The sequence below is a fragment of the Hypanus sabinus genome, chromosome X1 (genome assembly GCF_030144855.1).
Source record: "Hypanus sabinus isolate sHypSab1 chromosome X1, sHypSab1.hap1, whole genome shotgun sequence".
Lineage (NCBI taxonomy): Eukaryota > Metazoa > Chordata > Chondrichthyes > Myliobatiformes > Dasyatidae > Hypanus > Hypanus sabinus.
The window spans coordinates 22331565-22347436 of NC_082738.1; the positions used below are offsets into that span (position 1 = coordinate 22331565).

The 15872-nt window shown below is 41.7% G+C and overlaps 1 protein-coding gene and 1 long non-coding RNA gene across 4 annotated transcripts in view; one reads left to right on the forward strand and one right to left on the reverse strand.

Annotated features, from left to right (window-relative positions):
* The window catches only part of LOC132384679 (integrin alpha-7-like), a 187657-nt gene that overhangs the window by 162655 nt on the left and 9130 nt on the right, over positions 1–15872 (reverse strand). The window lies entirely within an intron of this gene.
* LOC132384683 (uncharacterized) overlaps positions 1–15872 on the forward strand; it is a 94715-nt gene that overhangs the window by 33343 nt on the left and 45500 nt on the right. Inside the window, exon 2 of the long non-coding RNA XR_009508983.1 lies at positions 671–771. This is a non-coding gene — a long non-coding RNA (uncharacterized LOC132384683). The remainder of the gene's footprint in view (positions 1–670; positions 772–15872) is intronic.

Genomic DNA, 15872 nt, shown 5'->3' on the forward strand with positions numbered 1-15872 from the left:
CTCTTCCACCACAAAGCAATTTGTAGAACAGCTGCTCCCAGATTTCGACGGCCATATGAATCATTCATAACCATGTACTTTCAAGCAATCTGCACAGGCATGGTCAGCAGAACCAATGTAACCAGCATGACTCCTCTTTAAAAAGTGAAATTACCAGCAAGGTCTCTACTGCTTAGGATATAGTACGGCAGTGGTAAAATTGCTATGCTAATCAGCGAATGGTAAGATGAAATCAGATCGATGTAAGTTGACTACTTGAATGTGCTTTTTTCAAAAATCTGAAAAGGATTACATTGGTGAGAGTGACAGGAAACTGCCAGACTGTTGCAAAGATTCAACTGGTTCACTGAGGTCCTTGGGGGAAGGAAACCTGTCATCCTTACACAGCCTGGCTTATTACAACGGTGATTACACTTCAAAAGTACTTCACTGGTGCTTTGGGAAATGAAAGACGTGACATAAATGCAAGTTCTTCCTTTATGCTTGCTTCCAGTCTGTTAACTGTACACTGAGGTGACCCAGTAAGGCATTTAAGGGCACCTGGAGAAGAGCCATGCCAGTGACACCTATATCCTTAGGGTGAATACATGCACAAAGGATACCAGCAGGACTCACTTCTCGAAGCACAGTCACTGGCATGACTCACCTCTTCCTTTTGATCTTGTTACAGACCAGCAAAATCCATCCGAGTTCTCCCAAGTGCAACTGCCTACTATTCACAAATTCCACAGATGTTGATCTACAGGCAAGGGAGTTTCAGTTTGGACAGGGGTAGGTAACCGGTTGATTCTCTTCCCCTTTAGATGGAAAAAAAATGAACTTACAATTTCCTCACACCCTTCACAATAATTGTAAGCCTGAAGGGACTTTCCTTTTGTACCACACTCACTGCTGTAATGCAATAATTGAACAGACAATTTATATTCAGAAGGAACTGGCAAGCAGCAATAAATGTTAGAGCTCATTTTGGATAATGTTAGCTGAAGGTGAATGTTGGTCAGAGGTCTGTGCAAAACACACATATTCCTTTATAAGAACATAAGGAACAGAAGCACGAGGAGGAGGCCATTTGGCCCCTTGGACTGATTCTGCCATTTGATGATTACGGCTGATCCTATACCTCAACACCACTTCTCTCTCTCTCTCTCTCTCTCTCTCTCTCTCTCTCTCTCTCTCTCTCTCTCTCTCTCTCTCTCTCTCTCTCTCTCTCTCTCTCTCTCTCTCTCTCTCTCTCCCTCCCTCCCTCCCTCTCCCTCTCCCTCAGCTAACATCATCCAAAAGGAGATCTAAAATCTAAAATACTGTTAAAGACAGTGCCTTGTAAGGTTTTATAGCGACCTAAAAGGAAGACTGGGTTTCCATTTAGCACCTCACCTGAAAGTTGGTATCACCAACAGAAGGTTGAATTATCATCGCCCCTTCCAAATCCCCACTAATGAGCTAAACTATCTAATCCTATGTTGGAGATGGAAATGTGGCACCTATCTAGTCTGCTTATCTTAGATACATGTTTGGAAGCTCTATATTCCAGTCACACTCATTACTAGAACCAAAAGAAAACAGGAAATAAATCAAACCACCTGACTGACACCCTCAACCGTCATACCCAATACTGGCACCATACCAGCATAAACAGTCTCACAGAGATCTTTCACAGGCAGGGGGCAAAAGAAATCTAGAGTTCGCACTGTCACTAATGAGATATGCTGCTTATTCATAGGGAGAGATTGTTCTTGTATTCTTAGACTACAGAAGGCAATGCCAAGTGTTGAATGATAACTCACATGTGTTCACTTCAGCTTGGATTTTTCACTTGTGCTATAATTGACACTGCAAAACCAATTGCATTCTGGGGCTGGGGAGCAAGGAATGTTCGATATTGCCTTATCACTCATTTCAGAAGACAGCTCCATCACATCATCACCAATTGTGAAGAGCTATTCAGAAGACTGGCTCTATCAGTCATCTTAGAATGTTTTCATCAAAGTGGCAAAGTGCTTCCAATGCATTTCTTCCAATGAGTTAGCAAGAATGGACTCCATTTATCGTCTAGGGAAAAAGTGAAGCAATAGAAAATCTGATGGAAGGCCACACATTTCAGTTGAGTCTACTTCTAAACTCAGCAAGCCCACCGTGATGGTCACCCTTACTCTGCAAGATTAATTGACATGTTTTCTTAATACAAGAAGGAAAGCTTGTTTAGCATTTAGAAAACTAACTCAGGTGTTTTGTTTGTAAATACAGTCTTCTGCATAGGCAAGGAAAGTAATTACAAAAAATTAAAGAATCAATATTTTATACCAGAAAAGGCTAGTTTTGGAGCTTGTGATGAGAACCCTCTGATCTCAGCTATGCTTTGTGTCCAAGCATTCCCCAAAACAGTGATAAATATGGAAATGTGATCTTTTACAGCATTTGACTGAAGTGACTATTGGGCCCACACGGTGAGCAGCTGCTTCTAGCTATACAGTTGGGAAGAACATCAATTGCAAGCCTGATTGTTGCACATCTGGTATCCATGCGTATATGCTTTCCAACAGGGGATAGGAGGACAGGCTCTGCTCTAATACTATCCCTCCCTCGCTCGGAGGTCCCCACTGCCACCTCAGTTGCCACCTCAACTGAGATCAGCTAATAACGCTCAGATAGAGGATATAATGTGGTACATTGTGACTCTATATGGTCCTTTACAATGCCAGATAATTGATTTATCTATTTATCTACCAGGGAGCCAAAACTAATCTTCAGAAATATTTGCATTTCTGTCATTATCTCTGTGACTTTAGGACGACTCTAGAACCATTAAAATACTTTTTGAAAGGTAGTCATTGATACAGCATAAACAATTTGTGCACAGTAAGCTTTGCAAACAATGAGGTAATAAGCATTTGGGATCTTGCTTAAAGGGTCAGGATATGGATGTAAAAAAAATTGAAAAGTAATTTAAAATAATTTCCTCTCTGTCCACTTCAGTAAGTAAAGACTTCCCAAAGTCAACAAGAACAGGCGTCAACACCCTGATTTTCTGGAATATGGTGATATGCCATTAAGAATTCAAACAAGGCACCTCTTCAGATTAACACACACACCAAACACAGGAGGACTCTGCAAATCAGGCAGCATCTATGAAGAGGTATAAACAGTCAACATTTTGAGTTAAGGCTCTTCATCAGGAATGAGGGGTCTTGGCCTGAAATATCGACTGTTTACTCCCTCTACAGATGCTGCCTGACTTGTTGAGTTCCTCCAGCATTTTGTGTGTGGCTTGTTCAATATTTCCAGCATCTGCAGAATCTCTTGTGTTGACCTCTTCAGATTCAGATTAGCTATACACCAGGGTGCAATGAAGTTCCTTGTCTGTGATAGCTAACAGAGTAAGCAACGTACATGGTAATAATAAATACAATCAATACAGTGATGCAAAGCAATGGAGCAGTGCAATGTACAGTAGGGCAATATGAGGTAATGCATACAGTAAATAAATCTGAAAAGAGCGGGCATAGATTTTGGTCTGAAATGAATCGGGCTTAGAAGAAGCGACCTTACATGGTCAAAAAAAACTGCCAATGCTCCAGTCTCGAACTGACTGTTGGTGATATTAGCAGACAAATATTTAATATGTTCATTCCTCTCCCTGTTTCTTTATAGACAGGCATTGCTCCTGTTTGGATCACAGGCAGAGGAAATGTCACATGAATACATTGAATGTTTACCTTCTAATGTCATCATTGACACTATCTTAGCTTACACAAAGAGTGGTCATATGGGCCAGGTCCAATCTGGAAATGGACAACAGCAGATTAAGAAAAGCGGAATGGGAAAACTAAAGATACAGTGGCGTGCAAAAGTTTGGGCACCACAGTCAAAATTTCTGTTACTGTGAATAGCTAAGCAAGTAAAAGATCACCTGATTTCCAAAAGGCATAAAGTTAAAGATGGACATTACTTTAACATTTTAAGCAAGATTACTTTTTTATCTCCATCTTTTACAGTTTCAAAATAACAAAAATGGAAAAGGGCCTAAAGCAAAAGTTTGGGCACCCTGCATGGACAGTACTTAGTAACACCCCCTTTGGCAAATATCCCAGCTTGTAAACGCTTTCTGTAGCCAGCTAAGAGTCTTTCAATTCTTATTTGGGGGATTTTCGCCCATTCTTCCTTGCAAAAGGCTTCTAGTTCTGTGAGATTCTTGGGCCACCCTGCATGCACTGCTCTTTTGAGGTCTATCCACAAATTTTCGATGATGTTTAGGTCAGGGGATTGTGAGGGCCACGGCAAAATCTTCAGCTTGCACCTCTTGAGGCAGTCCATTGTGAATTTCAAGGTGTGTTTAGGATCATTATCCTGTTGTAGAAGCCATCCTCTTTTCATCTTCAGCTTTTTTACAGACAGTGTGATGTTTGCTCCCAGAATTTGCTGGTATTTAATTCCAAACATACCTTTGCTCACTGCGGCCAAAAAAGTTCTATTTTAACTTCATCAGTCCACAGGACTTGTTTCTAAAATGCATCAGGCTTATTTAGACGTTCCTTTGCAAACTTCTGATGCTGAATTTTGTGGTGAGAATGGAGGAAAGGTTTTCTTTTGATGACTCTTCCATGAAAATCATATTTGTGCAGTTGTCGCTGCACAGTAGAACAGTACACCACCACTCCAGAGTCTGCTAAATCTTCCTGAAGGTCTTTTGCAGTCAAACGGAGGTTTTGATTTGCCTTTCTAGCAATCTTACGAGCAGTTCTCTCAGAAAGTTTTCTTGGTCTCCCAGACCTCAACTTGACCTCCACAGTTCCTGCTAACTGCCATTTCTTAATATCATTACGAACTGAGGAAACGGCTACCTAAAAACACTTTGCTATCTTCTTACTAATCTTTGCTTTGCTACACTTTGCTAATCTTGCTTAAAATGTTGAAAAGAATGTTTCATCTTTAACTTTATGACTTTTGGAGATCAGTTCATCTTCTACTCATTTAACTATTCACAGAAACAGAAGTTATGACCAGGGGTGTCCAAACTTTTGCATGCCACTATATAAAGATACAGTGATATAAAGTGATATATATACACTATATAAAGATACTGTAAAAACTGACAGTCAGATATTTCCTTCTGAGAAACAGATGTTTTTCTGAAAATACCCTTAGAAAGAGAAAGATTAGTTTTATTTGTCGTATGTACATTGACACATACAGTGAAATACATCACTTGCATCAACTCAAAACAGTAAGGATTGTGCTGGGCAGCCCACACGTGTCACCACATTTCCAGTGCCAACATAGCATGCCCACAAGTCACTAACCCTACTCGTACGTCTTTGCAATGTGGAAGGAAACCAGGGCACCTGGAGGAAACTCAAGCAGTCATGTGGTCAGAAATTAATTGATCCCTAGTTTAAAGATACATAAATTCTTTGGGGACAATTATACCTGCATTATGTGCCACTACCATTTCATTCCTTTAAGTCCATCTTGAGTTATGCGATGCCCTTTCTGTTAGAGTAAAATAAATACCTGCATTATTCCAGCCTGTCAAACTCCTCCTCTTTGTCCTCATTCCACGACTTTTAAATAGTAAGAGGAATATACATAACCTTCAGTCAAGAGTTTAGTACAAATGTGGTAATTATTAACCCCAGGTCATATAACCTCTACTGTAAACCCACTGAAACGGATAACTTTCATACAAATAACGTTTTAGTTAGGTCAATTCTGCATAATTTTGGTGCACGGTTAACACCCTAGATCAGAAAAGCTCTATAAGTGCAGATCCAAGTGATTGTAATGGACAAGCTCCTGCTACAAAACCATTGAAAGGGAAAACTGTGCTGCCCACACACACACAGAGGCATGTTTAACTTAGTGTTTCAATTTATTGCAGTTTCAATAAAGAGACTATTTAATTCAAATATATTTGGTACGTCAACAGACACAAATTGCTGGAGGAACTCAGCAGGCCAGGCAGCATCTATAGAAATGAATAAACAGTCAACATTTCAAGCTGAGACCCTTCATCAGGCCTGAGAAGGAAGGGAAAAAACATCAGAAAACGTGGAGAGGAAGGAAATGAGGTTAGCTGGAAAGTGATAGATGAAGCCAGGTGGTTGGGAAAGGTCAAGGGCTGAAGGAGTCTGATAGGAGAGGAGAGTGGACCAAAGGAGAAAGGGAAGGAGGAGGGGACCCAGGGTGGAGTAAAGGTCAGAGTGGGGGATAGAGGAAGCAGGGGTGATATTTGTTTACCAGAAGGTGAAATTTATAATCATACCATCAGGTTGGAGGGTACCGAGACAGAATATAAGGTATTGATATTCCACTCTGGAGGTGGCCTCACCTTGGCACAAGAGGAAGCCATGGATTCACACGTCAGAACAGGAATGAGAATGGGAATTAAAATGTCTGGCCTCTGGAAAATCCTGCTTATGGCAGATGGCGTGGAGGTGAGCGACAAAGCAGACCCCCAATTTACAACATGTCTCACCAATGTAGAGGAGGCCACATCGGGAGCACCAGACACAATAAACAACCACAGGAGATTTGCAGGTAAAGTGAAGGACTGCTTGGGGCCCAGATGGGGGTGAGGGAGGAGGTGTAGTGAATGTTGCCACCCAGGTGCCAGAGTCGGGTACATCTCGGATCGTGTCCACAGCATTTTAGAGAGGGAGAGAGCAGCCAGATGTCTGGTACATATTGGTACCAATGACATAGGAAGGAAAAGCAAAGTGGCCCTGAAAAGAGAATTTAGAGAGCTAGGTGGAAAGCTGAGAACCAGGACCTCCCAAGTAGAAATTTCTGGATGGCTGCCTGTGCTACGTGCCAGTGAGGGTAGAAACAGGATGATTTGACAGATAAATGTGTGGCTGAGAAGCTGGTGCAGGGGACAGAGCTTCAGGTTCTTGGATCATTGGGATCTCTTCTGGGGGAGGCATAACCAGTTCAAAAGTGACAGGTTGCACGTGAACCTGAGGGGGACCAATATTCTCGTGGGCAGGTTTGTTGGAGTTGTTGGGGTGGGTTTAAACTAATTTGGCAGGGGTGGGAACCGGAGTGAAGGGACTCAGGATAGGATGGATGGTGAAAAAGCAACAACAGCGTGCAGTCAGACTGTGAGGAAGGGCAGACAGATGACAGGGCAAAATTGCAGCCAACAGGGTGAGTATCAGTGAATTAGGGATGCAGAATCAAAAAGGGTAGCAAATTCAGCACTCAGAGTGTTATACCTCAATGCATGGAGTATGAGAAATCTTGTTACACTACTACAGATTGTCGGGTATGATGTTGTGGCCATTACTGAATCGTGGCTGAAGGATGGTTGGAGCTGGGGGCTGAATGTCCAAGGTTATATGTTGTATCGGAGGGACAGGAAGGTCAGTAGAGGGGGTGGCGTGGCTCTGCTGGTAAAGAATGAGATCAAACCATTTGAAAGATGTGACATCAGATCGGAAGATGTTGAATCCTTGTGGGTTCAGTTAAGAAACTGCAAAGGTAAAAGGACCCTGATAGCAATTATATACAGGCCTCCTAACAGTAGCTGGGATGTGGAACACAGATTGCAACGAGAAAGAGAAAATACGTGTCAAAAAGGCAATGTTATCATAGTCATGGGAGATTTCAACATGCAGGTCAATTGGGAAAATCAGGATGGTAATGGATCTCAAGAGAGTGAGTTGTTGAATGCCTAAGAGATGGGTTTTTAGAGCAGTTTGTCATTGATCCTACTAGGGGATCAACTATACTAGATTGGGTGTTATGTAATGAACCAGAGGCGATCAGGGAGCTTAAGGTAAAAGAACACTTAGGAGCCAATGATCACAATTTGATAGAGTTCAACTTGAGATTTCATAGAAAGAAAGTAAAGTCTGACATAGCAGTATTTCAGTGGAGTAAAAGAAATTACAGTGATATGAGAGAGGAGTTGGCTGAAGAAAATTGGAAGAAGCTGCTGGTAGAGATGACAGCAGAGAAGCAATGGGGAGAGTTTCTGGGAAAAATGAGGAAGGTTCAGGATAAATGTATTCTAAAAAAGAAGAAATACTCAAATGGCAAAATAATACAACCGTGGCTGACAAAGGAAGTCAATGCTAATATAAAAGCAAAAGAGAGAGCATACAACAAATCAAAAATTAGCAGGAAGATAGAGGATTGGGAAGCTTTTAAAAACCTACAGAGAGCAACTAGAAGAATCATTAGGAGGGAAAAGATGAAACATGAAAGCAAGGTAGCAAATAATATCAAAGTGGATAGCAAAAGCTTTTTCAAGTATGTAAGAAAAATAAAAGAGAGATAAGAGTGGATATAGGACCATGAGAAAATTAGGCCGGAGAAATAATAATGGGCAATAAGAAGATGGCAGATGAACTAAATTAACATTTAGCATCAGTCATCACTGTGAAAGACCTAACAATGTACCAGATGTTGAAGGGTGTGAGGGAAGAGCAGTGAGTGCAGTTACTATTCCAAGGGAGAAGGTGCTCAGAAAGCTGAAAGACCTAAGAGTACATAAGTCACACGGACCAGATGAACTGCACCCTAGGGTTCTGAAAGAGGTATCGGTAGAGATTGTGGAGGCATTAGAGATGATCTTTCAAAAATCATTGGACTCTGGCACGGTGCCAGAGGACTGGAAAATTGCAAATGTCACTCCACTCTTTAAGAAGGAAGAAGGCAGCAGAATGGAAATTATAGACCAGTTAGCATGACAAGATAGGACAAAGTCAGCATGGTTTCCTTAAGGGACAATCTTGCCTGACAAACCTGTTGGAATTCCTTGAGAAGACTGGGGATTCCTCAAGGTTTCTTTGGGGATGCAGTGGATGTTGTATAATTTGGACTTTCAGAAGGCCTTTGACAAGTTGCCACACATGAGGCTGCTTGCCAATCTAAGAGCCCATGATATGACAGGAAAGTTACTGGTATGGTTAGAACATTAGCTGATTGGTAGGAGGCAGCAAGTGGCAGCAAGTGGGAATAAAAGGATCTTTGTCTGGTTGGCTGCCAGTGACTAGTGGCATTCCACAGGGGTTGGTAATGGGACTGCTTCTTTTATGATGTATATTTAGATGGCTTTGTTGCCAAGTTAGTAGCTGATACGAAGGTTAGTGGAGAAGCAGGTAGTGTTGAGAAAACAGAAAGGTTGCTGAAGGACTTAGACAGATTAGGAGAATGGGCAAGAAAGTGGCAAATAAAATACAATATTGGAAAATGCATGGTCATACACTTTGCTAGTAGAAATAAATGTGCAGACTATTTTCTAAACAGGGAAGAAATTCAGAAACCTGGGGTGCCAAGGGACTTGGGAGTCCTTGTGCAGAATACACAAAAGGTTAACTTGTAGGTAGAGTTGGTGGTGAGGAAGGCAAATGCAGTGTTAACATTCATTTCAAGAGGTCTAGAATACAAGAGCAGGGATGTGATGCTGAGGCTTTATAAGGCACTCATGAGGTCTCACCTTGCGTATTGTGAACAGTTTTGGGCTCCTCATCTAAGAAAAGATGTGCTGGCATTGGAGAGGGTTCAGAGAAGGTTCACAAGGATGATTCCATGAATGAAAGGGTTATCATATGAGAAATGATAGATAGATAGATAGATAGATAGATACTTTATTCATCCTCAAGGGGAAATTCAAACATTTTTCCAGTGTCCCATACACTTATTGTAGCAAAACTAATTACCTACAGTATTTAACTCAGTATAAATATGATATGCATCTAAAATCACCCTCCCAAAAAGCATTAATAAATAGCTTTTAAAAAGTTCTTAAATAGTTTACTAAAGTGCATTGAGTGGTAACTTAAGCTCAGTCCTAACCCCGGCACTTTAACATGTCTTGCCCCTGGTGGTTGAATTGTAGAGCCGAATGGCGTTGGGGAGTAATGATCTCTTCATCCTGTCTGAGGAGCATTGCATTGACAGCAACCTGCCGCTGAAGCTGCTTCTCTGTCTCTGGATGGTGCTGGGCAGAGGATGTTCAGGGTTTTCATGGATTGACCGTAGCCTACTCAGCGCCCTCCGCTCTGCCACCGATGTCATACACTCCAGTTCTGTGCCCACGACAGAGTCTGCCTTCCTTACCAGCTTATTAAGACGTGAGGCGTCCCTCTTCTTAATGCTGCCTACCCAGCACGCCACCACAAAGAAGAGGGCGCTCTCCACAACTGACCGATAGAACATCTTCAGCATCTCACTACAAACATTGAATGACGCCAGCCTTCTGAGGAAGTACAGTCGACTCTGTGCTTTCCTGCACAGGGCATCTGTGTTGGCAGTCCAGTCTAGCTTCTCGTCTAACTGCACTCCCAGATACTTGTAGGTCTTAACCTGCTCCACACATTCTCCATTAATGATCACTGACTCCATATGAGGCCTAGGCCTCCTAAATTCCACCACCATCTCCTTGGTCTTGGTGATATTGAGACACAGGTAGTTTGAGTTGCACCATATCACAAAGCTCTGGGTCTGTACTCTCTAAACTTAGAAGGATGAGGGGGATTTCATTGAAACCTTTCGAATGTTGAAAGGCCTAGCCATGGTAGATGTGGAAATGATGTTTCCCATGGTGGGGGAGTCTAGGACAAGAGGGCACAGCCTCAGGATAGAGGGGCGTCTTTTCAAAACAGAGATGTGGAGAAATTTCTTTAGCCAAAGGGTGGTGAATTTGTGAAATTTGTTACCACAGGCAGTTGTGGAGGCCAGATCGTTTGATGTGTTTAAGGCAGAGCTTGATAGGTTCTTGATTGGACATGGCATCAAAGGTTACGGAGAGAACGCTGGGGAGCAGGGCTGGGGAGGGGAAAATTGGATCAGCCATGATTGAATGGGCCAAATGGACTAATTCTGCTGCAATGTCTTATAGTCTTACATTGATCTCAATAGCACTGACAGCTGGAAATCCTGGGGACAATGCTAAACCCACTCTCAGACTACTTGTGGTGGAGGGGCCCCTCAGCAATGCTTTGAAAAGCTCAAAAAATCAAAACAAATTGCAGATGCTAGAAATCTGAAACAAAAGCAAAAAAAATGCTGGAAATACTCAGCAAGTCAGGCAGTATCTGTGGGAAGAGAAATAGAGTCAATATTTCAGGCAACAAACAATTCAAATGAAAAGCCCTGCAGGCCTTGCCTGTCATCTGCTAACTGACTTCCCAGCAGAAGGTTACACCCAAGTAAAGGCTCCAAGTTCCAAGGGATTGAGAAGACACTAATCCAGCATGCTTGGATAGTTGACTGGTCAGAGAAAGATCTGACTCAATATTTTACTATGATTGTAGGAGCCTGCTGTTTATTCCCAATGAGACAACAGTAACAAGGTTTCAAAAGTATTTCATTGACCATGATGCACTTTGAAACATCCAGAGTCCCCTATGGGCACCATAAAAATGGAGATCCTTCAGTTTTATCACCTGGTAATTAAGTGGTTGAAGCCTATCAATAAAACCACCCTGTATATAAACTTAAAAGTTAAGTGAAATAAACTGCCTGGAGGTCATGCAAGTGTCAGATGGTGAGAGCCAATCATTTTCTTCTGTAAATTGTGTAAAAATAATTGTCATAGACATTCATAAACATAAGAGATTCTTCAGATGCTGGAAGTCCACAGCAAAACACTAAATATGCTGGAGAAACTCTGTAGGTCAGGCAGCATCTGTAGAGAAGAATAAACAGTCACTGTTTCGGGCTGAGACCCTTCACCAGGATGGAAACAGAAGGGTGAAGATGCCAGAACAAGAAGATGGGGTGAGAAGAAAGGATACAAGCGGGCAGCTGATAGGTGAAACCAGGTGAGGGAGAAAGTGAGCAGGTGGGTGGGAAAGTGGGGATGAAGTGATAGGTAGAATAAGTAAAGGGTTGAAGAAGAGAAAGAAGGAATTTGATCGGAGGGGTGAGTGTACCATGGGAGAAAGAGGAGGAGGTGCACCAAAGGGAGGTGATGGGTAGTTGAGGAGAAGGGGTAAGTGATGACCCAAAATAGGGAATGGAAAAAGGGAAAAGGGAGAGGGGTGAGAAATTACTGGAAGTTAGAGAAATCAATGTTCATGCCATCCAGTTGGAGGATACCCAGACACAATGTGAGATGTTGCTCCTCCAAACTGAGGATGGCCTCATCATGACCGTTGAGGAGGCCAACACAGACCAAGATGTTGAATGTGATTGGGAAGTAGAATTCAAATGGGTGGCCATCAAAAATCCTGCCTTTTGTGGTGGACAGAGCAAAGGCTTTTATTTTCTATTGTTTAAAATAAGTTCTTTTTTAAAGTATATGTTCAGCTAAAACCGACACTGATTCGGCAGCTTTTAAATCCAATTCTATTAAACCAGTAGTGATGAGAGCAATGATGCTGCAGCAGTCAGCAACTGAACTGGTGACAATTGGAAAGGTATTGGCAGAAGAGCCTGTCAACCAAACCAGTGGAGGAGGGAATAAGGTTCAGGTCTGGGGTTATAGCTAACACGGTCCTTCAACGACTTTTCCCAATTATACTGGTTTGCAAAATTGGTCAATGTTTGTTTTGGATAAGGAAACAGAAAGAAGCATTGACCTCCTCCTCCTTATGTAGTCCCACAGGACTGAAGATGACCTGCTTCTACTCTGGTTTGGTAGGTTATGAAATGACTGATCCAGTCGATGTTGGACCCACAGACTCTTCCACAGAGGGGACAGGGCAAATAAATGGGCAGTTTGTGAATTTCTGCAGTCCTTCTGCTGTTTACACATGACTTCTGTGTGCATCTGTAATATGGACTGAAGGTTCTCAATATCATCCCAAGTGCTCCTTCTCCACTTTGAGTGACCATGGGCCATAGATTTGCAGGAGTCCATGGGAATGTTGCACTTCTTCATTGAAGGTTTGAGCACATCCTTTAATCTTTTTGTCTGCCTAGACAATAATCTCTTCCAATGACTAAGTTCAGAATAATGTCTTCATGGAGTGTTGGGTTGGGTGGGCACACAAATGTATCCAACTGTGTAATTAGGACCTCAGTGCTGGGGATGTCGGCTGGAAGTGGGTGCTGACTTTGATTCACTGATTCTTTCAGAGGTTTGATGATGTGGCTGAGGCAGCTTTGGTGGTACTTTTCCAGTGCCTTGAGGTGCCTGCTACACAACATTCCCTCTACTTATACTTACAACTGTGTAGAACAGCCATTGCTCTGAGCAGGAAATCTTTACACAGCCTGAAAACTGCATGAAACTTTAAATGTTTTTTTTTGCTAGCACATTAAACAAACACAAACCACAACTCACAACACACGTAAATGATGTCAAGCAGTCAAAACAACTGACAGGCACAATGGCAAAAGTAAAATGCTTTGACTAGATGGCGCCAGCATTCAACAGGCTGGTGGTTTATTAACAATGAACTACCGACTTCCATTCTGTGTTTATTGTTACAACTTGTATCAGCATTGTAACTTGAAACACCGACAATGTAAATACTTTGAAGCTCTAAAATGTTGTGGTACATTTATTATTTAGAAAATGGTTGGATTATATTCATTAACATAATTAATTACAATGTATTTCACAATTATATTAACATAGATTTCAAAATTATATTAACATTACATAGAACAAAATTCCAGCTGCACTACAACAAAGGCTATGTGTGGGAGCATTTCAGTTACTGCATGGCCATGCACCTGCGCAGCATAGAGGAAACAGTGCTGCTACAGCAGTCTAAATCTTCAAAGTAAATAGAACAGGAATCACTGCTGACTGATGGCCATCCAGAAGTCATGGTTGATGCCACTGCCTAAATTGCTCTTTGAGCTATCAGCCAGTGAGATCATGTTCACTCTGCCTCCAGGTGAACACAATTCACATTTCAAATCAGGGATCAACTCTTTCAGCCACTGGGAGGACACAACTGAGGAAGATACTTATAATGTAGTTCCTTGTGGTAGACAGCAGGGAAACCCTTCTGTGGTTACCAATATCAATGCCTCCTTTGTTGAAGGTGGTCATTATCATGATGTCCACTGGCATGTCCTCTTCTTCCCAGCTGTGGGTGAAGAAGCTCTGAATATGTCTGAAACATCTCTCTGTCATGTTTTAGCGTTTCAGTGGGGATACCATCTACTCCCTGTAAGATCACCTCAGTTTACTACAGAGAACAACTCTCCTCCTAACTACAGCTCTCCGTTCCAGGCAACAACTTGGTTAATCTCTATTGCATTCTCTCTAATGCTACCATATCCTTCCTGTAGTGTAGGGACCAGAAGTGTAGCCCGAGCAATATTTTGTACAGTTGAAACATGACAACTTAACTTTTATTGGTATTGGTGAATTATTATCACAAAGACCAAGATATGGTGAAAATCTTATTTTGCATCCTGCTGATACAGATCAAGTCATTACACAGTGAATTGAAGAGAGTAAAATGACTACAAAAGAATTAGTGATTAGATCTGCAGGGAGCTGGTTGAAACACTCTTGCATCATTTCATATGAATTTTTATTCCTTGTGTTTCCAAATATTGCTCAATATGCATCACCAATACGTTAATAGACACTCAGAAATGAAAACACCATTATTTTTCAACATAAGCTATGAAGGTCGGCATGTCAAATACCTTCTTCATTACCCTAACCACTTTTGACATAATTTTTGGGGAGCTATGAACTCACCCCAAAGTCCCTCTGTACAGCAACACTCATGAAGTCTGACTGACTGTAACCTACCGAGGTGGGAAGATGGAGACAAGTTCAAGCACAGTTAGCTCTCAGAATCCGCTGAGAATGCATCACACTGATACAAGCACAGTAGCCACCCTGCTCGATTATTGAAAGGGAAAGGCAGAAGTGGGCTTCGGCAGAGAAGAATCATCAATAATTCCTTTTATGTCGGTGTAATATGCTGCTCTATCACAATCTGAGCTACATATTTGCTGATCATGTGTTTTATTCAAAGACTTCCATAATACCAAACCCCAATTTACCAACAATTCGGAAAGTCAGCAAATCATACATTGAACGACCCCATTTTTTTTGTAGAGCAGGGAAATAAACCAGCTCAAAAAATCATAACTATTCCTACAGTATAATAGATATAATGAAAATAAATCTGGGCAGAGATATTTAGAAAAATTATCAATCTTTGGTGTTTCAAAATAAAATAGATCATTTGCAGTACTTTATTTTAATAGGCCATAAGACCCCTGCCCACCCCACCCCCCATTTCAATAAGATCATGGCTGATGGAGCAACATGATCCTATGCTCAGGAACACTTCCATCTGCCTTTCAGAACTGGAAATCAACTGGTAATTCTCCCCATACACGGAAAGTGTGGGAAACCTACTTGACAGCCAAATATTCACTTATTATAAGACCTATCAGTGATTGTTTTTGGACAGTGAACAGGAACAGTGGCTGAGATATCTAAAGGCTGCAAGTACTGTGCAGCTATGCACAGAGTCTCTCAATTGAAGGAAATGCTTGTGAGAAGAGGTGATAAAACTGGGAATGGGCCACAGAATATCTCCAGAACTGGGTTATTCCACAGATCATGGCATGATCTCCCCTGCCACATCCAGTGGTTCTGCTTCAACTAACTTGCAGGCAAAAGTTTTTGAATACCTTGAATTACTTAAACCCATGATTATAACAAATTGATTCATGAGAAGATCTTGTGCAATTGCATCTATTGGAAGCTTAGCAGGATCAATGGCATGTAACAACTCATTAATGCCTTGTGAAAATGAAGAATTTCATCCATGTGTTTAACTCAAAATTCTAAATCAGCATACTGCCCCCCCCCCTTTACTATCACTACAACTACACTCCCTACTCCCAGCATCACACACATACCTCAAAAATAATGACTGGGCTTTTAGTTCCAGAAACAGCAAGAGCAAATTGCATGGGACTATGAGAAATTAGTT